Source organism: Rhinolophus sinicus, chromosome 2 (assembly GCF_057876585.1).
Source record: "Rhinolophus sinicus isolate RSI-liver-muscle chromosome 2, RSI-T2T, whole genome shotgun sequence".
NCBI classification, from domain to species: domain Eukaryota; kingdom Metazoa; phylum Chordata; class Mammalia; order Chiroptera; family Rhinolophidae; genus Rhinolophus; species Rhinolophus sinicus.
In genome coordinates, this window is record NC_142502.1 from 178,621,251 (window position 1) to 178,647,633 (window position 26,383).

Consider the following 26,383-nt stretch of genomic DNA (forward strand, 5'->3'; position numbering starts at 1 on the left):
ATTTGAAGTTATAATAACAGTAAATGTTAAAGAAACCACGCAAGTTGTGAGTGCAAATAGAACATGGTTTTCAGGATATTATTAAAAGATGGGTTGTTCTACTTAACAGCTAGAATAGTTCTAATGCAATCTTAATATGAAACATAGTTTATAGGCGTAACTCATTCAGCCAGTTAGTTTGGAAATGATGCGATCCCAGAAGAGTTTTCAAAAACAGTTGGAGGATTCACATTATTTCAACATTTGTGTACTAAGTTAATTTTTAAAAATTTCGGGCTATTTCAAATTTTGAGGACTCAAATTCATATAGCATCCATGCTATTAGCTAGGATTATTTTGGGTGTAGGTTATGGAGTGACAAACTCAAAGTCATTTAAATAAATGAGGGGATGTAGTTTAAGGATTCTGGTGGGTCTCAGAGAAACCTCAAGGCCTTGTACTTGGGCTTCAGGAACAGCTGGAACCAGGGGCATCCAAACTGTCAGTGCTTCTTCCCTCTGTTTTTTGCATTTGCCTCTCTAAGTACATTAAAACTTCATTCTTCTCTCCCACAAAGCTGTCTGCATAATTTGTGGGGTCCTGTGCATGGTGACAATATGGGGACCCCGCTTCAAAAGGCAGGAAAAAGCTTTTTCTTGTTTCCATGGTCTTTCTTCAAACCTATTATGGATTTTTTTATTTGCTATTTTATTTCCCTGTCTTCAAGGCATGGGGATACTTGCAGGGCAAGCGCGACCCTCATCCAGGGTGGGCACTGTGACTCAGTGAGTGAGATGTGTGAACCCCCCTGCCCCTCCTCACGTGGAGAGAAGGGAGGCATGGGGTTAATGAATGGGGTAAGGGAAGGGGCAGCCCAGAGCTGCCCCTCCATTTGGAGGAGACAGGGAGAGGGTGGGAGGCTCCAAGCCCCTGCTCTGCTCCGTTAGACTTCACTTACTCTATTAGTTTCCTACGCTTGCCATAACAAGAAGCACAGCCAAGTGGCTGGCACAGCAGAAATTTAAAGTCTCTCAGTTCTGGAGCTGGAAGTGCATGATCAGGGGGTCTGCAGGGTTGGTTCCTTCGAGGGCTGTGGGGAGAACCTGCTGCATGACCCTCACCTCGCTCTGGGTAGTCCCCGATATTCTTTGACTTATACAAGGTGATATCGCTGTGTCTTTGCATCGTTGTTTTTCTGTACGTGTCTGTCTCTGTGGCCAAATTTCCTCATTTTATAAGGACACCAGACATGTTGGATTAGGGCCCACCTCATTCCAGTATGACCTCATTTTGACTTAACTAATTACATCTGCGATGGCCTTATTTCCAAATAAGGTCACATTCTGAGGGAGTAACAGCTTCAATATATACATTTGGGGGGCGGGACAAAGTTCAACCTATAACATTAGGTTACAGAAACCCACAGATAAAACTGGTAAGGACTTCAAAAGGGCAACTGCAGAGCATTAAACCCCAAGTGTGGGCACCCTTTGAAGCTCGGGGCATTGTGGGGCTGCATATAATGTTCACCCGGCTCATGCAGTATTTCCCACGTGGCACAAACCGTGACTCTAGATTCAGCTCCGTGGAGAGAGATGATTGTACCCTGTGACTCCTGGGTACGTGTGTTATAGGATTTTACCTCTGAGCCTGGAGCCCTGGGGCCCTCAGGTACCACTGACTCTGTTCTAAAGACGGCTGTCAACACCAGTCAGACCCCTGCCCACCCACTGTTGCTTCCCTGGCAAGAGCTGGCTTAGAGATGGCAAAACCAATCTCTGCTTCCGTTACCTACACCCTGAGCACACCCCCACCCCCTCACCCCCACAATCCATAAGTAGAGGACTAGGGAGGGAGACAGGGGTGAGATATCTGGGCTAGGGTCGTTGTCTTTGTGTGAATTGCAGTGGGACCCTGGCTCGCTTTTTCTCAGCAACACAGGTCCTCAAGGGTTAGCAATAGAAGAAGCCAGAAGCCATCATGATGAACCTACGACAATGGGCTTTTTTTTTTTTTTATCGCTATATTCCATTTATTTAAAAAGTTGAGACATTGAAGATATAGAAAAGACCAAATTCAACTTCTAGAGATAAAAATTGCCACGTCTAAGGAAAATATATATTTAGTGGGATTAATGGAAAATTAGATATTGAAAAAGAAAAGATTAGTGAAGTTGAATTGCTATGACAATGGGCTGTTAACTCTGTCCTACTCCCTCCTGCAAGCCAGGCCATGGGACCTGAGGAGAGAAGTTATCCCAGAACCAGACTAGACTGCCCCACTCCTGAGTGCAGGAGGGGGAGGAGGCGTGAAGCAGGACTCCAGCTCCAAACCTGCCACCCCATCCACCCAGCACAAGCCTGGCCTGGCTGGGGCGCTGCAGCAGAGCCCTGGCTACCCTGGCAGACATGAAGCTACGCCCTTGTGCCCTGGGGGAGCAGCGGAGCAGAGAATCCCGCAGGGAGAGCTCCGATGGCAGCTGCGCCACGGTCCTGGAATAGGCATGTTTGGTTTAGAGGAGCATGAAGGGCATACGATGGTAGTAGGCTGGGCTGATTCAAACCTGTGTTGGGCAGGAGGCCCCTGGCACGAGAAGAGGACCTTGAAAAACACAAGACTCCAGGGTGGTCCCACGGAGGAGCTCACTCCTTAGCAACAATGGACAGGAGTTTGTATCAGGTACAGGACTGTATTTCTGTTTTTATGTACACATTTCTGCATCAGACTAAATCTCGAGCTCCTTCCAAAAGTGAGGGATGAGGTGTTCTCAATGAGTTTTTTTGACATTTCCCTCCCTTTATGTGTGACGACATACAGTTACCTAAGATGGGTGGCCTCTGCCTGACTTTGTTTCTGCTTGAGTTTACAGACTATTACAAAAGCAATCGTTAAATCCTGTTTATTTAACCTCTGCAATCTCCCTGATACCTGTTCTGATTGTCAGAGACTTCAGCGGGCTATCCCTGCTTCGAGCCTCTCTTAGGAAACAGCTTTATCTCCATCCCATGAGGCATGTGGTATGCTTTTCATCATGCAATTCTAAATACACTCTATTTTGTCTTTGACGCATGAGTTATTTAGATACATGTTTCTGAATTTTCAAACCTATGCGTATTTCTCGTCTTTTTATTGCATGTTTCATTTTACTTCATTGAGATCTAAGCCGATCAGAGAATGTGATCTGTATGACACCAATACTATGACGTATATTGTGGCTTGTTTGGTACATATTGTGGCCAAATATGTATCAATTTTCATAAATGCTTTTGTGCTTGGACATGATGTGTATTCTCTGGTCCTGGAGTTTAACACATTCTGGAGTTTAACACTCTAATGGACTCCCCATTTGTCCATTAGATCAAATTTGTCATGATGTCCTTATGGATGGCAATTTGGCGTATGGAACAGAATATAAATGTATTCTTATTGTTTCAGCATTTCCAGTTGTAGATATAAAATGAATGCTAGGGTATGCTTTTACAAGTGTGAGCTACAAATTCTGTGGTATGCAGGGATACAATTAATACATTATTTTGTCCATGAAAGCAAAAACAAATCCAATGGCCATCATTAGGTTACTTTTAGATAAGCTAGTTTTCAGCTTTACAATTGACTAGTGTGTAGCTTTAAAAAAGCACAGGAGAATTCCCAGTTGATAAATGTAGAGGAATGAGGGAACTAGAACATCTGCATTAGACCATCACAACAGTTGCTGCAGGCAACATACAGATTAATGCTAGAATTAGCGGGTGAAACTTTAAGGAAAAACAGTATGTTTGTATAATGTCAAATTATCTCCTTCAAAATATTTATTAATTATTGTAGCAGTCACAGATCAAGAAATGAGCATAACCTAGATGAAGAAAACATTATGATATTAGAAAAGGACACAAAAGGAGACATGAGAAATGGAAAGAAATGATACAGAATTACAAAGATGTCAATGATTTATAAATGGAACTGCTATGTTTTCTTGGTGGAAGACCCCTTTATTATTCTAGTGTCCCTCTCTGTCCCTGGAAATTATCTGTGCTCTGACACCTAATTTACCTGATAGTAATCTAGCCCCACTTGCTATCTTTTGATTAAGATTTGCATGGTATATCTTTTTCCATCCTTTTTTTATATTTGAAGTGAATTTGTTGTAGACAGCATCTAGTTGGGTCATAGTTTGTTTGTTTAGCTACCCTGCTGACATTTTTTTGTTAATTGTTGTATTTAGGCCATTTACACTTAATGTAGTTATTTATATGTTGGGGCTTAAGTTTGACATTTTATATTTTTTGCCTTCTGTTTATTCCTTCTATATTTCACCTCTCTCTCACTCTCTTTTTTTTACCTTCTTGTGGGTTACTTTTTGTTTTAGAATTTCATTTTTATTTCTCTATAGATTGTATGAATGTGTCTTTTTGGATAAAATATTTAGTGGTTGGTGTAGTCATTAAATTATACATAACATCACAATTTGCTAGTTTGAGTGAAGTATAAACACCTTACTTCCCTTTAAGTCCCTTTACCCTTCCCCTCTTAAAATGATCTTAAATATTTCTTCTACATGCATTGAGAACCACATCAGATAATGTTTAGAAAACTCAAGAGGAGAAGGAAAGTCTATGGTACTTACTCATATGTTTGCTCTTTCCATTGTTCCTTCTTTCTTCCTGATGGTCCCAAATCCATTTTTTTTTTTTTTTAATCATTTCCTTTTTGTTTAGAAAATTTTCTTTAAACATTCTTTTAGTATAGATATGCTGGCAACAAATTCTCTTAGCTTTTCTTCATCTGAGAATATCTTTATTCCCCCTTAGTTCCTGAAAGATAAATTTACTGTCTATAGAAGTTGGATTGACAGGTTTTTTTTTTTTTCTGGTTTTTTAATTTTTATTTAATTTTATTAAATTTATTGGGGTGACAATTGTTAGTAAAATTACATAGATTTCAGGTGTACAATTCTGTATTACATCATCTATAAATCCCATTGTGTGTTCATCACCCAGAGTCAGTTCTCCTTCCATCACCATATATTCGATCCCCCTTACCCTCATCTCCCACCCCCCACCCTCCAACCCCTTTTTTTTCAACCCTTGAAAAATGTTCTTCTATTTCTTTCTGACCTTCATAATTTCTGATGAGAAATTCACTGTCATGTGAATTGTTTTTCCCTATATAGGAAAGGTTTTGCTTTTCTCTCACTGCTTTAAAGATATTTTCTTGGTTTTTAATTTTCAGAAGTTTTAATGTGATGTCTCTTGTGTGGATTTCTTTGGGTTATCTTGTTTGGAATTCTCTAAAAATCTTGAATCTGGAGGTTAATATCTTTTGTCAAATTTGGGAAGCTTTCCGAATTATTTATTTGAGTATTTTTTAACCATATCTTTTTCCCCTTTCCTTCTGATAATACAAATGTTAGACCTTTTGTTATTATTTACATGTCCCTGAGTTTCTGTTAATTTTTTAGTCTATTTTCTCTCTGTTTTTCAGATTGGCTAATTTCTACTGTTCTATTTTTACTCTTCTATCCATGATTCTTTCCTCTGGTTTTTGCCATTCCATCATTGAGGCTATCCATTGAGTTTCTATTTCAGTTGTCATATTTTTCAGTTCTAAAATATCTATTTGGTTCTACTTTATATATGTACTTCTTTGTGAAAGTTAGCATTTTATTGTTTGTTACAAGTGTGCTTATAGTTACTCATTAAAGTATTTTTATGATGGCCACTTTAAAATATTTTTCAGATAATTCCAAAATCTGTGTCTTCTTGGTTTTGGCATCTATTGATTGTCTTATCTTACTTAAGTTGAGATTTTTCTGGTTCTTGGTATGCTGTAATTTTTTTATTGTATCCTGGACATTTTTAGTATTATGTTATGAGGCTCTGGATGTTATTTCAGTCTGTTCTAGCAAGCCGTGTCTGACATCACACTAGAAGGGAAATGAGTGTCCTGCCTCATTACTCTCAGGTGGGTGTGAAAGTCCTAGCTCCTCACGTTACCTCTGTTGACACCCTGGAGTGTGGTGGGGGTCTGGAGAAGGGTACCTCATTATTCCTTGGGTAAGAGTAGAAACTGAAGCTCCCCACTAGACCTCTGTCGGTACCACCCTGGTGGGGACAGGAGGGGTGCCTTGTTTTTACTCCCCATGTGGCCGCCATTAACACCACACAGTGGATTCCATGTTCTCGTTGGACAGTGGTGTAAGTCCTGACTCTCCAGTAGGCTGGATGGGAAGGGACACCTCATTACCTCTTGTTAGGAGGTGAAAGCTCATGCTTTCCTCGTGGCTTTTGCTGACAGCATGGGGAGGGTGCTCATTAGAGCCAGTCATGGATGAAAGCCCTGGCTTTCCACGTGGTCTCCTCTCGTGCCACACTTGCAGTGGAGCACGTGTGGGTGGATGGGTGGGGGCTCCAGGTTGCAGCCAGGTCAAGGTGACAGTCCATGTTCCCCACTTGGCCTTGATGATGGGGGTGGGAGTGTGGCCATTATTTTTTCCCTGGTGTTTTTCTAGGGCAGAGAGATTATTGTCTGAGCTTTTCTGTCTTGCTAGAGGTGTCCCTTTCCTGTTCCTTTCACTAGAGAGAGCTGGATTTTTGGTCGTTTGTTTGTTCCACTGATGTTTCTGGGTTGTTAGCTTCTCCACCACCCAGTCTGGGATATATGAGGCAAAAAGAAAACCCAGGGAACTTAGCAATTCATTATAGTTTTGTTCCTTGTGCTCCAAGGTGCCGAGCCAATCTTCTCTCTACTTTTCAGAGTTCTTATGCTTATTTTATATATAATGCCCAGGGTTTGGTTGTTGTTTGTTTGTTTGGTTTTTAGCAGAAGGCCTAGGAGAAACATTTTAGCAGGAGTGAAAAGTGTTTTAACAAGAGGAATAGAAAAGAAGGCATCTACTCCATGTTGGTCCAAAGCTGGAACTCTCCATTCTAATTTTTGTCTATTTTTTTCTGAGAATCCCTGTGCTGCAGTGTGAAACTAAGGTGGTGATGGGGGGCATCCATGTCTTACTCTCGGCTTCAGAGGACTAGCCTCTACTGTTTATCCATTGAACTCTTATTAAGGAGAATCTTTTCCTTGTTTTATTGGTGCTTTTTTAAAAGTGACGAATCATTGCTGAATGTTTGTCAGAAATGTTTTGCTTTGGTACCTATGGACATAATTATGAGGATACATTTATCTCCATCTTACAGATAAGACAGCTGAGGCTCAAAGAAGTGGGGTGACATGCCCAACATCATATAGCTAGGAGGTGTTAGAGCCAGGACTCCACCCCACGTCTGCCTGGCTCAGGCTCCACAGACTTTACAACTTAATGCTTGTGACACAGAAAGGACAGTTGCCAGTTGCCTTTGTTGACACAGGTCAGCAGTTTATAGGAGTACTAGATAGACTGTGACACTGTGTGATATTATAGGCTACGGTTATTTTCTGTCTTGCATCTGCTGAAGTTGAACATATGGCTTTCGTCATGCTACTCCTGTAGAGCTTGCTTTTAATTTATCTGCTCAGGAAGTCTCAATTTTCACACAGTGTTTGGTTTCCAGCAGAAACCTATTCTGATATCATTTTCCAGCTCGTCTGATTAGGGCCTGTCAAAGTCCAGTGGTTTTCCACAGGTCATCTTGCGTGAGTGAGTCAGAAGCTGTGGCTGCTGAATCATAAATTCACAATCCACATGGCTCCTGATTCTCTACTGCGGCCACCAGGCCATCTTCCTTGCTGAGCCTGACAAAGCACTGACTACTGAATGGGAAACATATTTCCGCGAAGCTAACACTCAGGTGAAAAATAGACTTGGGACTTTCTGAAGAGAAGATCTTATTTCGAGGAATGAGCATTCTATTGGTCTCTCAGGCACTGAGACCACCTTTTAGGTAGAGCTTCTCGACGGGGGTGCCAGGGCATGCTGCGATGCTACAAATGGATTACAGGTGTGTCTGAAATACCGATCCCCTTAATTCTTGGGGGTAGCCATGCAGGTCCTGGGGCCCTCCAGGGCTGTGGCTTAGTTACCTCCAGCTGTGAGCAGCAGCATCTGTTTACCCCAGGGAGTCATGTAAAAGGTATCATTTTCTATGTGTAGGGGAGCACTGCTTCAGCTGATGTCTACAGAGTTAGGTACAATATTGGGACGTTGGCTGTAATAGCTCCGGTTGCCTGACACTGTGCTAAGCATCAGTTAAATTAGGGCGACAGTGCTTTCTTGGGGTGTGGCTCTTCTGACTGAAAAGATGAAGAATGGTGGAGAAACTGACTGTTCCCTGGGAAGGCATGAGGGCCATGGATGGCACTAACATGTCTTTATTCATCCAATCATGGAGTTCTGGAATGAAGGGGGGTGGGGTTCCCTGAAATTGGGCAAAACAAGCTGATGAAAAGTTAAGAAATCCAGGTGTACAATTACAGAATTGTACACCTGAAACCTATGTAACTTTACTAACCATCGTCACCCTAATAAACTTTAATTGAAAAAAGAAAGAAAAGTTAAGCAATCCAACTCATTCAATGAATGTTAAAAATTAAGAAATGAAAATACCTTCAAACTGAAAAGGCAGAGACCTAAAATGCTTCCATAAGGTTACAACGGCCATTCCTATTGTGCTTCTGAGGCCCATTAGGGCACTTGTAGGATATCCTTACCCTCCGAAGTGACTTCAGGTGGACAGTGAGGTCCACTTATGAGCCCCTGGCTCTCCAGTCAAGGATAGAATGTGCAGCCGCTGGGGGCGTCTCTGATGTCTGCAGTCCTGCTGTGTCCTGTTTTCCCTCTGGAACCCCCCCCCCCCCCGCCAAAGCCCCTGCTTCACTAGCATCCTCTTGAGCCAGTGCAGCCGTGCCAATCTTCAAGCAGCAGAGAGCAGAAGGGGGTTCAGAAACGAGCTTTTTGAGAAGTCAGTGGAGAAATGGATTTGCTGCTTGTTGAACATCTGATGTTTTTGATTATTATTGGCACTTCCTGCCTCACGCTGGGCTTCCTCGGGGGTAGGAAAAGAGATTTCCCTACGAGATTTCCCTGATGAGAGCACACATGAGGTGGAGAGGGGCATGAGTGGGACAAAAGCAGCAGGATGCAGAGGTGTTGGGCATGGCTGATGGGGCACATACAGCCAGGGCTAGGGGAGGGGAAGGGCACTGTCAGAGGGGCGTGGCAGTCTCCAGTTATTTCTGTTTTTACTGTTGTTGCTGCTGCTTTGGTTTCATTGTCCAGATGAGGAAAATGAATGTGGAGACAGCTGATCCAGAGAGACACCGCTATTCAGTGGTAGAACTTGAACCCTGCTCAGCTTCAAGGTCATGCACTTTTCAGCTCACCATGCTGCCTTTTTGATTAGGCAAAATTTCAAGGCCAAAGATTGAGGAAGTTGTGCGGTATTCTAACAGAAGAGGCTACAATAACAGGAAATCAGGATGTGTGGGGGGCAGAATGGTTCCTGGAATACTGAAGAAGTGCTGCGAGAAAGCTCTTCCCTGGATTACAGATTTGGGAGACCTCAGTGCGTGGGTTGAAGCCAAGAGAATGGACAGGGTTGTCCAGGAAGGGTATACCGAGTGAGAAGAGCAGTGGGCGAAAGAGAGGTTGGGAAAACATGCCCAGGAAAGGGCTGGGCAGAAGAGGAGGATTTCCAGGAAGGGCCTGGGAAAGAGGAACCGGATTGGCAGGCGGAGAACGAGGAAGGAGAATAAGTGTGACGTGTGTGGAGCCACAGAGATGCAGAGAGCTTGGGGTGTCTTGGCTTTTAGGGAGCTCAAGCCTTCTGTTCAGGTGACCGAACTGGCATGCAAGGCAGGGGCTGCTCCTAACGCAGAGGAGCGAAGGCATCATGTTGAGTCTTGCTGTAGCGCCAGGAGCAGAGAACAGATCTGGTCCTAGAGCCCACGTTCCCTGCTGCCCATGGGAAGGTGAACTCTGTCCAGCTTGTTCCCAGTGAAGCTTCTACTGTTTGTTCACCCTCAGAATACTTTTGCTAGAGCTCTGCAAAGCACTCAGATAATGCAAATCACTGCTCTCTGCAAAGCACTGCACCAAGGTTAGCTCCTGTTACTTAGGGCTGTAAGTACTTCATCGTGTCTGGGAGCTGCTTCTATCCAACCCGTCATCAGCACTTTTGAAGTCAAGGTCAATGAACTGTTCACCACCATTCTTGTAGTTTTTATGTTCTTAAAAACATGAAGTCTGTGGGTTTGGTTAACAGAATGCTTTGATGAGTGTCAGATCCGTCTGCCATTTTTGACACCTTCGGGACATCTTGAAGCTGTTGTACAGGCAAAGCCTCAATTTATTTTGAGCCACACTCTGGGATGGTATTGTTATGATGGGTGTATTGAAATAATTTTGTTGGACATTTTGGAAATTTTGCATTTTTTAAAGGCATCCTTATGGCCCCAAGATAAAAGGTGAAGGGTTCCCGCTTGACAGTTGCCCAGTCACACCTTGGAGAAGGGGACTTCATCCTTACTTAGGAAGCAATCATACTGCTGGCAAATGCATGGGATGCTGGACTATTACAGAAAGGGAGTTTCCTTATAGAGTAAGCTGGGTTTAGCGGGTTATCAGTGAGTATTAGGCAATGTTCGGCATGGAGGTGGGGACTTGGAGGAGAGAGAAGTCGGAGGAAGAGAAGGAGGAGAAAGTGGGAGGCAGAACAAAGAGGCAGACGTTTCATTTCCACATCCAAGGATTTGCAAACTGGAAACAGTGACCCAAAGTGCACGTCAGAACAGTTGGCTCACAAGAGAGGCGTGGCAGGACCCTTTCTTCTCTTTCCCAGTCACCTCCGACATTGCTTGACTCATCTTTCTGGAAATATTTCTAGCTGTACCTCTGAACTTTGAATGTTTTCCAAGCTCATTGAAATGCACAAGTGAAAATTATTCATGTGTTTGGAGATTACGCAAAGCTGAAAATGCTGTCAGAAGTAGATGGACACAGTTACACAATCAGACAGCTCCATTATGAGAAAAGAAAAGATTTGCTACTAACAGCCTAATGGGCCAAGCGCTGAAGACAGGTAAGAGCAGATGGAGAGTCCCTGCTGGCCCTTCTCATGGGGGAGAGACAGGTGCCCTGAGCAGATGCTTAAGAGGACACACATCCATCAAGGCGAGCGCCTCAGAGCTGGACGCTGGCCACCCAGCTGGTTGTGTGGAATCTGCAGAGATGACTCAGGGTGTGCAAAATCAAAAGAAATGGAAGGAGAGCAGATGGAAGAGTGCCAGCTTGCTCTAGGACCAGGGCTGGCTTGCTCTGGGTGGGGCATTGGTGGTGAATCAGAATCTCAGGACCTTTCTTCCTGTTTCTTCGAGGATCAAAGAAGTGATGCTCCGTCTTAGTCAAGTCACTTACCAGACTTCTCTTTACAAAAGAGAACTTGCAAATCTTTCTCCAAAGCATGAGTAAATGAATCTGTACTTCCCGGGCAAACAACTGTGGAAAGGGGCGTGTACTGACATTACTTACAAGCAGGACCAGCTTTGCCACAGGGAGCTTAGTGGTGCCCTCTGTGGTACGGTTGGGAGTGCTAGAAAAGTCTTTCCTGTAAAAGAATCTTTCTCACTGTGCCAGAAATTCCACCATTGCAGATCATTCTTTGAACTAATCACTACTGTCTCTAGCCACCTGTCTTAAAATGCAAGATCCTGGGGAAGAAGTGATGGCAGAATGGCTGCAGGAGACCAATGAGATCTCGTCTGTCCTAGGCTTGATAAGAGTTCTAGATACGTGGGGATGGGAAGCAGGAAGGCTATGGAAGGAGAAGAAGCGTATGCAGGCTGCCCTCTGGAAGTCTTCAGATGATGAAGAGCCCCAAACTCCACAAGTAACTTCAAAAGGCACTTCATGACCCATGAAGGAAAAAAACTTGTGGTCACTTTAGTCTTGGAGACAGTTCTTCTCTGTTTTGGTTTCTCGTCACATTTCAGCAATTTGGAATGCATGGACCCATGGGCTTTCAGAGTTGGTGAGCGTAGCAAGCTCTGGTCAGAGCATGGAGGCTGCCAGCTCTATCATTTCTGTGTGTTTACGGGCACATTCATTAACCACCCTGAGCTTCTGATGTCTTATTTATAAAGTGGGAATAATGACACCTGTTTCCCAGACGGTCTGTGGTTAGAATAAAAATGCTACATATGAAAGGTTGAGCACAGTCCCTGGAAAAAATAGAACCCAATAAGATGCAAGCCCTTCCACGTTGTGCAGGAATCCCTCTGTAGCTCCAAAGCTGCCCAGTCCATTAGCGAACTAGTGAACTAGTGGCAGTGACAGGGAGCTCACTACCACGCCACGTGAGGCGGCTCTCTTCACCACCGAGCAGCTGTGATGGTTGAGAAATTCTTTTCTGAGCCAATATCTGCCTTTCTGCACCTTCTATCTATTCATTGTAATTTTACCATTTGGATCTTCTCAGCATACTTAGAATTCACTTACCTTCTGCTATGATAACCTTAAGATTTTTTTTTGAAGACAGTGATGATGTATTCTTGAGGTTTCTATATTTCAAGGCCAAGAATCTCTATTTCCATTAGACCTTATTTGTTTGACATGCTTTTGAGTTACCAACAATCTCTCTTGTCTCCCATGGACCATGTAGTTTTTTTTATTTGTTTGTTTTGTTTTGTTTTTTTGTGTTTTTTTTTTTTTTTGTGTGTGTGTGTTTATCAATTTGTAATTCATAGGTTTGGTATTTGCATTTACCAATGGTATTTGCAAATACCATTCATAGGTTTGGTATTTGCAATTGTGTGTACATTTTACACAGTGTTCATGGGTTCAGGGTTAATATTTAACCCTGAGAGCCTACTGTGCTGAGGGACTGTATAAGTTAGTGTCTCTCACCTCCTGAAGCTACTGTCCCCAGTTCAGGCTCGTAGCAGTGACTTCTCCAGCTCTGGTTGGACAACTACACCAGTACTTCTGCTATGTGGCTCAGGACCGGTTTTTAAAAGTTCCAATCCAATACAAACCAACACTTTTGTAAAATACAATAATAATTTACTATTAAATATACAGACATAATTATGTTTCAATAAATATCATCAAAACAAACATAGCACAGGACAAAAGTGAATTACAAAAATGACATGTTTCTGAGAGGTGTGTACTTAGGGGATTAATATAAAGAATCACTTCTATGATAGTAAATACCTGCCCTTCTGTTGCAGTGCATTGAGTAAATGGCAGTCCCCATATTAAATACCTATATAGGCAGCCTGAACAGACCCCAGGTGTGAACATTTTAGTGTGACAAACAAGTTAGCTTCTTGCTTGCTAATTAATCTAAGTAAAGTTGGATTAACAACAATACTACTTTCAGAGGGTAATGTATCCCTAAATTGTTTCTAGGTTTTGTTTAAGTCTTGGTCATAGTAGACAAACCAGAGCCAGGTTAGAGGGAAAACAAGTGATTTTTAAAGCAATTTCAGCTGGTTAAGGATATTTCATTTTTAGCATTTATTCAAGGAGATACTGCTTTTAAAATTCACCTTCAACTTCTCATCAATAGACAGCTGCAACTATTTTATCCTGAAAGTTATAGGTAAATTAAATTATCTTTCATGGATGAAAGCAGTAGATTCTAGATCGTAGAGTACTTTTGGATGACAAACTAATATGAAGGTATCCTCATCACAATATGGTCTTAACTGTGCTCGACTGGTACCCAGTTCAGGCCACATAGGACTCAAGAAGCAGTCTATATCATGTTTGACCAGACACGTCCATGCTTGGATGCCACAGCAAGGGCCTATATCTATCATTGTTTCTAAATGCTTGCTCTTAATTTCTGCATGTACCTTGTTACAGACCAGTAACAACCGTTTAGCAAGCAGTCAGGGGCACACTTTGAGTAGCACTGGCTGACGCTTCCTATGGGGCAGCCACACCCATTGTTGGATTGTTCTAGTTGCTAGAAAATTTGTCCTTACATTTTGCCAAAATCTGTGTCCTGTACTTCTCATCAATTGGTTCTAATGCATTGATTTTGAGCCATAACTAGTACATTTCCTTCCTGGTTTATGTGTCAGCCTGCCAGAAATTTCTTAGCAGGTGTGGTGTAGCCTTTATATTTTCTCTTCTCCAGGTAATTCACCTTTCTTTCAATCACTCCTCATATGACATGGATTCTGGGATCTTCACCTAGTCACCCTCTGGCTACCTTGGTGGTCAACGTCCCCGGAACACATATTGGTATTTATTTATACTATATACTCTAATAGACATCGTGTTTTCATTTCAATTGAATGAGAAGACTTTGATAGATGATATAAATGGACTTAGGTTCTAACAAAAAAAAACCCTTCATTCTCCCCCTGTGTCTCTGTGTAAGTGTGTGAGGGGGAGGGGGTGTGTGCGTGCGCTCGTGCCTGTCTGTCTCTCTCTTCTTTCTAATGCATAAAAATGTTTGTTTTTCAAAAAGGACAGACTGACCACACTTGCTCAAACTATGAGCTGGAGCAGTGTTATCAGTAAGAAATTGCCTTGTCTTTTGTGGGGCTTCATCTACTCCATTTATGTGGGTCTTCTTACAATTGCTTCATATTTCATACACACTTCTTCCTTCTTTACCCTTCCTTCCTTCCTTCCTGAACCCCCTGCACATAGAAGACGGCCTGGCACGTAGTCGGCTCTTAATTCATATTTGCCGACAGAAAGAATGAGTGTATAAAATTCAGTGTTAATGAGTCTATTGCTGTACTTTAACCCCAGCCATGGAATTCTGACAAAGACAACGACAGTGAACTCTGTTTCTTCAGAATCACATATCTGAAGCACATATGCACTTTTATTCTAGAATTACCTATAGCAAACCAAGGGACCAGAAATCATAATGGAACAAGCCCAGGGTTACACAGAGAGTGAAATCCATCTGGATGTAGAATCCAGACCTCCTGACAATGCAGACTGCCTATTATCCTGAAATAAAACTTGACGTCAAAGTTTTTGCTTTTTATCACAGACACAACTATCATTATTAAAGTAGTTTACCCAATAATACCACATTTGATTGCCATATATTTATAATAAGATTTTTACTACAAGTCCTACTGCTTTTGACATCAAAGTAAAGCGAAAATCACAGGAAAGTTATTTTCTTTTAAATTTTTTTTAAAAAATATAAGCTATTATTAGGGAAGAACAAAAGAACTGGCAAGCCCTAGAAATGAACCATCTGGGAAGCATCACCGGTGCTTTCTCCCAGGCAGATTTGGGCTAGTTTGGGTCTGTCATTTGGGGACTGATCTTTCCTCAGAGGAGTGAGTCATGCCCACCAGCAGAGCTGCGTCTGTGACATCATTTCCAACAGCAGCAGAGGCAGGGTCTTTGCATAGGTTGGTTCTGCCTTGAAAGCAGAACGTGACACAAGGACTCACAGGGTACCTTATTTAGGAGGTGATCCCAAGAACTGGGAGTGAGAACTGGGCAGAGTGAGGGAAGAAAGAAAAGCCTACACACAGATACATTATCAAGGGTACCACTGAGGGCATTTGGAGCTTGGTGATAAAGAATGTTCCCCCCAACTGTCCCCCAAGGATTGGCCTGAGAGGTAGACTCCTGAGTTCCGTTTGCTCATTGGTTGCGGTCCCCGTGGAGAGGAACTCCCCATACTTCTGGCTGCACAGGCACGCTGGTCTGATGGGCTCCTGAGGGATCCAGGACAAACAGGTGCTGAGGCAGAAAGGAAGTGAATTGCAGGAGAGGCTTGAGGCAGTGGCTGTCAGCCTTAGGTGAGTCAGCAGGCACCAATGCTCTGCAAAACATTGTGAGCTGGGGACTGGAAAGGCACAGGGCACCGTCTCCTGGGAAGCAGGACTCCTCCAGGGAGGCCCTGGGCAGGCCTGGCTGGGCCCAGGGAAGCCAATGAGAAGGAGCCTTTTCAAAGTCTTTCACCAAGGGAAATGCTGGTAACTCAGAGAAGAGGGCTAGAGGTTGCCAAAAGAGTATCACCCACCCACCACATTCACGAGAAAGGCCAAGGTTGGTGGCAGATCAAATCATGCAGAGGAAAACCTGCTGTGTTTTCCACCAGAGTCTGCTAGAAACCTGGAAAGACCTAGCAAGGCTGGGGGAGACCCACCTTAGGGATGGAGTCCATTCCTTTTGACATTTTTACCTGATGTCTGAGACTTGTCTGTTTGCCAAGACCAAGGACCAGGCTGTCTGCCTCTCTGTATTCCTGCAGGGTGATCAGCGCAGGTCTGGGCATGCCAAGGCGCCCTTAGAGAGGTCTTGCCACCTTAGGCATCTGGCACCTGGGTTGCCTGCTCCCTTGTGCTGTGGTGGTGAGGGACACAGTGAATTTCGTGACAATGGTCATTTTCTGAACTGTGACCATTGTTACTCTTCAAATTTGCTTATGGCATGGTGGGAAAGACCTCTATCTTGGAGAGAACAGAAATGGGTATGTATTAGGTTGGTGCAAACGTAATTGTGGTTTAAAAAGTTAAAAACAATTGCAAAAACCACAATTACTTTTGCACCAACATAATAGAAAGGGAATCATGGTTCCCTTTGATTTCATTATAGGTCTTCGCTCAAAAAGGCTCCTGCTGTCTGTTCTTGAACTGTCATCTTTCAAGGCCCTGTCTGTTCCAGTTCTCTTTTATCCAGGAAGCTGCCTTGGATTAGACCATCCTTTCTCTAGGCTCCTGTTGTGTTTCAAGCCAGCTCCTCACACCTAACAACAGGTGGGAGGATGACTGGGGTCCCTTCTCTGTAGGCACAGCCTACTAGGGACCGGGCTGGCTGCCCAGCATCCAGCTAGACTCTTTGGGAAGGCACGTCCAGGAAGACTGGCTGACTTGGGGACAGAGACTTCATGTGTACCCCCAGGCCACAACTCATCTCTCCTGTCTGAATCACATCACATGAGCCTAATGTTTGTTTTGGAGAAGGTTACAAAATTAATGGATGAAATAAATGCAGCAGATGCTACCTATTAGAGAAGAATTTCATGTAGCAGGCCATGAAAATTTTGTTTGCAAAATAAGCCCTAATTAGTTTGGCTTCTGCTAGAGTATAATGAATTATAGTGAGTGGGTAATTAATAATGATAGTTTGAGTATCTTTCCTGGTTTCACTTTTATTTGTGTTATTTGTTGGGATTGTTTTTGCCAATGTCTCCTATTTGAAACCAAGTCTGAAAGTCTTTCCTCAATATTCACCTGTACAATATGTGAGGTGATTCTCACAGTCATGTGTGTGTGTGTGTGTGTGTGTGTGTGTGTGTGTGTGTGTGTCGGGGGGCGATCCTTGGTCTTTCTTCTTTGGCTGCAGGGAATTCTTGACTATGGCTGTCTCATTACTGGCCTGATGAGTGTTTTGGAGGAGTGTTCTCTCTTGCTGTGCCATCCATCCATCCATCCATCATTCCATCTATCTGACAAATACATGAGTACATATGACGTGCCAGGTCCTTTTCTCCTTTGTAGAGAATTAAAGTGAGAGACATGGTGCTACTCATAAGAAGTTTATAGCCTAGTGGGGGAGACAAATAACAGTGTCCTGTGTGCTATAAAACCTTTGTGTGCTTGGTATTATTCAGAGGAGAAGTGTGTAAATCAGTCTGGGGGCAGCGAGAATAGACTCACTGAGTGTTGAAGGGTCAGTATGACTTATGGCGAGTGGAAACCACTATTTAAGTGGAGAATGGCGTGATCAGGTCTTATTTTAGGAAGGTTACTCCAGAAGCATTGTGGAAGATGATTGGATGAGGAGAAGCCAGGAACCTAGAGGATGGTATTGCATAATCATTCAGGAGAAGATTGGGATGTGAACTAGGACAGAGCCGGTGAAGAAGATGGCAAGAGATATGAACACGATAGCCTTTAGAAGACTGGAGACTGATTGGGGCCGGGGGCGGATAATAGAAACTGGGCAGGAGGGGGCTGGGCTGACACTGGGCTTTCTGGTTTGGTGCCTGAGTGGATGGTGATAATATTTCCCAGAATAGAGAGCATGAGAAGAGCTGCAGGGTTGGGGATAGAGGAAAGGGGCAGATAAAAGGCTAACATTTATTTAGCACTAACTGTTTGTAACATTTATTTAGCACTCACTGTATGTATCACAGGTGTGGGCCTATGCATATAGACTCCATAAAGTAAGTACAATTATCCCCATTTTCTAGATGAAGAACCTGAGGCCCAGAGAAGTTAAGCAATTTGTCCAAAGTTACATGTTAGTAAGTGGCAGAGGAGTGTGTTTTCCTGGGCTGATACTGTCCTGCCTTAGGGGTAAGAGGTTCATTCTGGTCTGTGCAACAGCTAAGTGCCCAGTAGGCCGTTGCATGTTGGCATCTGCCTCAGAATGATAAACAGAGGCACCTTTCCATAGGGCCACTTGAGGCAATTAAAGTTTGAAATTGGTCAATGGTTTCTTCAAAGAACTCAGCCATGCAGTTTGGCTATTCACTTCCTGCAGCTTGCTTGGGAAGTGCTTCCTTCTTCCTTCGGTGTCCGATGCTTCCTACCTCACTTGCATTCAACTGGACACATGTTTATGGAAGATCTGCTTTTTGCCTGCTGCTCTGCCGTGTGCTACATCATGACAAGCAAGACAGACATAATCTCTTCATCCCACAGTTTGCATCACGCACTTCTATCAACAACTGGGTTTGGAACGGAGCTGATATTGGCTCTTTCTCCCTGGGTTATAGTATCAGCCAACATGTCTCCCTTTATTAGCCTTAGCTCTCACCATGAGAGGAAGGACTTTTGTTTTTAGTTCCTGGAGGTAGGATTATAGCAGGAAGAGAGGGATTAGGAGAGAGCTGGGGGATGTGCCAGGCAGAGCATATTCCAAAAGACCTCTAAAATTTCACTTCGCTCCTGACAGTCAGCAGTTCCAACAGGTAACGCAGGGCTTGCCCCTCAGGGGCTGTCCTTGGCTTCCAGTTGATCTTCCCTGCCTGTGATTTTACCTCTCTCCCAGAGCTCACTGCCATTGGTAGTTGTGAGAATGCACACATCTCCATGGCTCTTCCCGACCTTCTCTTCCTTGGTCCAATCCCAAATCTCCAACCAAACATCTGGCCTCCCCAGACTAGATCCGTAGTGTTGAAAGTCAGCAGAGAAGCAAATAGGCCAGAAACCATGAAATGCTTCCTGACAGCCCAAGTCTCCGGCGGGAATGTGGCTCTTCACAGGGGACCCTTTGCCAGGAGGTAGATCAAACGCTCTAAGGAGGATTGGACAGAACAATCCAACTGTCAGGAGGATAAATAAGGTGATCTCTTGGATGGCTTCCATCTCTTACTTCTAAGATTTCCTGACCTCTCTGGCCCTTCAGAGTTGGTTGAAGATGAGCAGCTGCTTCTGAGTAGAATAGATCGCTTATTCCAACCTCGGTCGGCTGTCCTGAAGGCCTGCATTTTCTCAGGAAGTGGGCTGAGGTCCATCCTCTGGTCTCCATGTGTGGTTCAGGGGAAAACCCTGCAATTGTATCCCACAGAGCTCAGGGCCTCTCATTTCCCGTGAAACTTCTCCTTTTTAAGACATGCAAAAGTCTTAGTTTGTATACCTTCCTCCAAAGCTGTGTGGGTGAAGTTCTTCACAACCGAGTCTTGCTTCTCATCCCAGTTGGTGTGGTCTGTGGCTGCCTTTTGATCTTGCTCCTCAAGTCATAGTCTTTCTACAGTAAAATCTCATTACCCCTTACTCTGTTCTCCCAAACATGTTCACGCTTCAGGACACGGCATGCTCACCTTTCAACCAATAAGAGCATCAGAGCAGTTACACGATCTCTCCAGGTTACGCTTTCTAATTTAGCATACTTCCTCTGTAGGGACCATCCAAGAGAAATATTTCTCACGTGAAATTATTTTTGGAGACTCTCCAGATCAACAAGTCCCTTCTCTACCCGCAGGGGATTGGAGAGCAATGGATTTGCCAAAGTTAATAATATTAATCTGTCCATCATATTAGAAATTCATTGTGTTGGAGAGTAAAGGGGGTTATTTTCTCCAGGCCTGATCCTGTGTGGTGTTGCTTCCTTCTCTGCTGTGTCAGTCCTGTGGGGTGCTTTGTGTGTACCACTGAATCCCAGCTCACCCCTTTCCTGGGATGTTAAATCACAGGGTGCCATGCAATCATAAGCAGCCAGGAGACTGTATGTTCCTTAGTGTCTCTAGCCTTACGGCCTTTCTGGTGGAAGTCTCTAGTCCTTGGAGAGTTGCATTGTTTCAGGAAGAACAAGCTCTGCAGCCTTGGGTGTGGTTCTTAGGAGAACAGTTCTTATAATAGGTGGTTGGGATCATTGCCTTTTGTTAATTCATGATGCTCTACTGAAAGTTAAACTGCAAACCCAGGAGAAGGTGGGAATTCCGATATTTTCTGACCAAGTGCAAGTACTTCTGGATGACAAACATTATCTTATTTAACACTGCCCAACAACAATACATGGTAGAGATCATTTGTATCCATGCTTTACAAATGAAGAAACTGAGGAACAGGCAGGCAAAGTAATTTGCTCAAGATCACAAAGCTAATATGTGGTCACGTAGCCACATATGTGATGAAGGCAGGATTTGAACCCATACATTCTATCTTTCTAAACATATTGAATATTCAGGGGTTTGTTCAAGTTTGGACTTTATTAACGTTTATTACAGATATCAGCACCTCACACACTGTCACATAGTGGCATTTAGAAAACACTCGCTGAATTAAACAAAGACCAAAAAGAGATGCTGAATTTAAGATCCTTTTTAAACACATGTATAACAGTTTATTATATGTGAGGCCATCTTAGTTCAAACCTGAGCAGTACATTTGCTAAGAATTATTTTAGAATTGATATGCTATAGTTAAAGAAAAAGAAATTTCGAACTATGAAGCCTTCATAATACGAGCTTTCTTTTGTTTGTGAATCAAGCCTGTTTGTGATGAACTTAAACAAAAATGATGATAGTATGGGCTTCGGTTGGGGTCAGTGAGACCTGGCGTGGTGCCATGGCTACCACTTTCTGGTGATGTGATCTCCTCTAAGCCACAGAGTTCTCCTTTCTGTAATGAGCAGCTAGCATAGATGATCCTTCTTGGATGTTGCAAGTTTGACTGTCTACAGATCTAGGACACTAGGTCTTAATAGAAGGCATTTGAAGTCTGTAATCCATTAACCATTGATCATTTAATGAGCGCCTATAATACGGCGTTTTCTAGAGGCATTAAGAATTTGCAGGAAGTTAAGAAGCAGTCCCTGATTCAACCTTGTTAGAGGGAGGGACTAGATGGGTGAACTGAACCAATCATTGTGTTATGAGGAAAATGCTCAGCAACTGACTGAGACAGTGGTCACCCAAATAGCTCAGACAATCAGGAAAGTTGGTGGTGTAATTCCAGTCCCAGCCAAAGGCTTGAGAACCACAGGAGCTTTAATAAGTCCAAGGGCAGGAGAAGACCAATGTCTCAGCTCGGCATTCAGGCAGGAAGGAAACAAATCCTCTCTTCCTTTTCCTTTTGTTCAAGTCCTTAATGGTTTGGATGGTGCCCACCCACACTGAGTATGGCAATCTACTTGATTGCATCCACTGATACAAAGGCTAGGCTCATCCGGAAATGCCCTCACACACACACCCAAAAGTAATGTTTAAATCTGAGCACCCCATAGCACAGTCAGTTGACACATAGCATCCACCATGACGATATGGAACACTCAGGAAATGAAAACATTTCTCACATTGTCTTTATACTAGCAAATATGGTAAGAAAATAAATATATGGAGTATTAAGGAAAATGTAACAAATTTTATTATTTTTTAACTCATTTCTTTGGACATAGTTTTTAAAAAGTATTTTTTATGTGTGAAATGGCTGCACACAAGTCCTCAACGATGCTTTTTAATGATGATCCTTTCAAATTCTTAGTAGTCACCATTTAGTATAAATGATGGTCACACAAATTCTCAAAGGAAGAACTCTTGCTTAGTGTTATAGCAAATGGCAGAAGAGTTTACGTATCAGCGTTTGTACTGCAGTGGATAGAAACTCTTTCCCTTAACTGGAATGCAGGGGGTTCAGTCTCTTTAAATGTTAAATTATGCATCAAGGGTATGATCTATTCTTTAAGTCTAACAGGTTTACCTTCTCTTTTTTCAGTGGTGTGTAAAATGTTGAAATTTCTTATAATCATGTAATTGGATTTCAAATCCAATTGAACTTTTCATATCAATTATTTCAAAATGGGGGTTTTCACAGATGCTGCTGTGCTAGTCTTAGTGTTAGTCTTTCATATTCAAACTAAAATATTAATTGAACATCATCAATGAACCATTTTTAATTCACTTTTCCCAAGTTGAATATTTGCTTTGAATCCATAAATCTTGTAAGTGCATATTAGTGTGTTTTCATGGGGACCTTGCAATCCTAAATTAAGTTCATTCCAGTGCCAGTTAATTAAGTAACTTTCCCCTTGATGCAAATGTGCACAATGGACCTTGTTCCTCATCTTCACCCCACCTCCCCCAATTTTTTCAGGTCTTCCCTTATTAGCTCATCACTTCTTTAAAATTCTTCCTCTAGATAGTCAAGATAATTTTATTTAAAACAACATAGAGTTGTATTCTGATCCAATTTCTTCTTCGAAATTTCAGTGCGTGGATTTTATTAGAATTACCATCCTGACAACATAATTTAATACGAAATTCAGATGTTATTGTAGGAAACCTCTCTGTGAATAAAGCATTATCTGACCCTCGTGATTCTGAGGAAGATGTAACACTGTTGTCCTCTTGTCCCATCACTGCAGCAACCACTTCAGGTCACAAACCAACAGCGTGTTTCTTGAATATCATATGAACTTGTTATAAACATACAACATATGGACTTTATCAGTTTAAGTGTTGATTTTACCTCCAATAATTGACTTGGTTACTTTTTTGAAGAACAAAGGGCATTTTCCAACTATTTTTTCCTCACTGATACTAACTAGCATTATTGAATGTACTTACTAACATCTGTAGATACGTGAGCCTAAAGTGAAAACATTTTTAAATTCAATGGTCTAGAATAGTGTATGGGCCACTTGTTATGTTGTTGAATATCTACCAATAGTATTTTTCAAAAGCGGAAACTTTCCTATTTCTTTGCTCTTTTGGCCCTTCTTTCAGACTGGTAATCTGCTTCAGACTGGTAAAACGGCCAATTCTGGAACTGTCTGAGGCATTGTGCCCCTATCTATTAACTGACCTTGTAACTAAATTCTTAACCTGTACTGACGCTGCTGTGAACAAGCTCATGAGAGAATGTTCACTCTTATTTTGAACTTAAGTTCTCCCTCACCTTCTGAAAGAGTGCATCGATGGGGCTGCTCCTTCTTCCCCACCCTGGTGAGCTGAGAATTCTTTAGGGGTCGTACACTGTGGCTGCTGTTTTCAAATGATAAAATTTGAGGAGTCCCAACCATGGTGGGGAACTTGTAAATGCCCATGGTGACCCGTTGCGAAGGGCAGTTTTCCAGAGGTAAATGGGTGAGTCTGCCTTTGAGGCGGTACCAGGGATTCTACATAACCAGTGGCTCTGGCCTACAAGTCTTGAGGATTGCAAGAGGAGCCCCGCTCATTCTGGATCCTTCCATGCCTCCTCATAATAACTAGTTGATGGTTGATGGTTGACCCCACATATGAAGAGAAAGCTTGAAGGCGTCTTAACAAAAACTTTTGGCCTCTGTCTGATAGGTCTATCCACAATGGTCAACACTGGAACAAATGGGAAATTGGAAGAAACGGACTTTGGTGACATATCTTCCTCCACCTTTCAGGCACCTAGAAGTGCATTTTTTTTTTTTTATCCTTTTACAAAAGCTTTTATGTGTAAGCCTGTGTAATGGCCCAGATCAAAGTTATAGTATTATCATAGACAACTAACAAAGAAGTCTATGAAACACATGAAATTTAAACCTATTTATGAAATCCAAATAATTTTTATTTTTCAGAGATCTTAATAAAAATTCATGCCTCAGCTCACAAACTGAATCATATATATACTTTACAGGTTGAAAAAAGTCTGTCCTATTGCAAATATTTAATATTAAATCTTTAGCTGATTTGAACTAAATTTTTTTCCAGTAGCTTCTTTTTCTTTTATTTGTTTTAAATTAGTTTCAGGTGCACAAAACAATGTAATAGACATTTATCATTTATGTCCCTCACACAATGACAACCCTCCTCCCCATCCACTATCCCTCTGACATCGCACACAGCTATTACATTTCCACTGTCTCTATTTAGAAGTGCATTTTTGAATCAATATGGTATTGGCATCTTTCCTTGCTCCATTAGATACGAATGCTGCATTTGAATAATAGAGGAAGACCAGGAGAGGAGCCACTGTGGTGAGATCAAACCGAGACAGGCATCTGTTTGGAGGACTCAGGCTCATTTCTCATATCCCCAAAGCATCTCATCAAGATTAAATAAGAAAACGTTTGGCTTCCACTTTTAGATCGTGAACTCCGAGAACTATCCTGAACTATGTAATCATGTTTTCTTGATAACTCTGGGCCAAGTGTGGATCAGGTGTCTCTGCTTTCCCTGGGCTGGTTGAGTGTAATAATCAAGTTCAACACGTAATTGTCAGGTTTTCCCTCGCCTTTGTGTGGTTTAGACAGAGTTTCAGAAAGCTTGTAAAGGCTCAGCCATAAATAAAACAAGATTGCACACAGGGGCTTGGAAATGCAACATTTATAAAAGCCCCAGATGCAGAGCAGAGGGAGTTCAGAGTGAAATATTTAATTACTTCATCATTGAAAACTAATTACCAATTGGGGAGTGTTTTCATTTGTGGAACATAGATTGATTAGCGGGATCACCAAACTTCTAGTTTCCTTACTACTGATTACATCTTTCAGAGAAGAAAAATGGGTTAGTTTTAACAAGCTCGACTCAAACTAGAGACAAGCAGGGTTACGAAGAGTGATTGCACGGGATTAGTGTTATTCAATAGGCAAAGGGGTTTTTGGGTTCAGATTTTTTTCCTGATAGACTATTAGAGATAAATTTTACATTTGGGATTTAGTCTTCTGTAGGCAGGCTTGTATTTTTCATTCCGGAAGTTAATTTGTTTGTAACACAAAATGTTTCAATCAATGTTATACATGTTCAGTGACCTGGAGCCCCGAAGCTAAGTTTTGGCCCAGATACTGGACATAGATAGATTGTTTGGAAGAGCAAGTTTGGAAAATTCGGACCTCTGCAGCAGCTTTTCAAACTCCGAACCATCAAAGCAGTGGCTCATGATGGAGCCCTGTGATCTTCAAGAGTCAAATTCTGATGGGGCAGAACTTTTCAGTGAGATTTTTTTCGGAGAGTTGGAGGGGCATTGTTTGGCTTCCATATTCCCAGGCTTGCTTCTCCTCAAGATATCGCCATATCACGCTGGTGTCCAGTCACCTTATTCTCTCTTGCCCTTCCCCTTGTCCATTTTGGTCTCCAGAAGAAATCTGCTATAAGTCATTTGCCCTTGAGAAGGGATTTAAGTCACTGTGTCCCTTGATCTCCGCTTAAAATAAAATAACTTCAGGACCCAGGAGATTACACTATGCAGGCAGGCATATTCTTTCCGTTGGTGTGGAGGTTCTTGCTGGGAGTGACATTAAGAGGCATCCTGATACAGGAGGAGGAACGCTGGGCAAGAGACAGGGGCGCTGGGTCCCTGCTCTGGCTCTGCCACCTGCTATGAGTCCTCAGGTGTATTAATTGATCGTTTGAGCTCATTCCTCACATATGAGGATCATATGGAATAGGGAATGTGAAAGAAAGGGCACTAAAAGGCTTAACGTATTGCTTAGATTAAAACGATTATTTCCATGGCACTGGCTACTAAGAACGATCATTTGGATGCTACAAGTGGTGCCTAAGAACAGGGCTTATCCTGTCCTGCCCAATTTTACTCCATACTGGAATTGGTGTTTCTATTTTGAGATGGAGACAAAACTTACAGACTCTAGAGTGCGAGGCAGTGTGGCCTTCCTCCAGGGGCGTGTGTTTTCTGGGGTTGAGGCTGCACCAAGGCTTCCAGGGCAGATGGAGCCTTCTGATTGGGGCACTTGGCCTGGTGCCCAGGACACGAATGATTTTGAAACCGGTTGCCTCATGCCCGGCAGGCAGCTGACCGCTCACCTGGCTTGCTGGCTTTCCTAGGGTTGGCGAGGGATGACCCAGGCTATGCCAGGACCTCCTCTAACTTAGGAGGGAGGCACTGTGTGTGATGTGTTCACGAGTAGAATCACTGTTGCCTTGAGGATGGAATTTGAACTTGAGAGTTTTATACATGTTTTAGATTACTACGTTTTAGGGCTGACTTAAAAATTAATGGGAGCCCAGTTAACAGACCCAGAGGGACAGCTCTGAAAGCAAACAGGGCAACGGGTACTGAATTGTTCCCTGAATATGTCGCTTCATGACTATGATCCTGACAA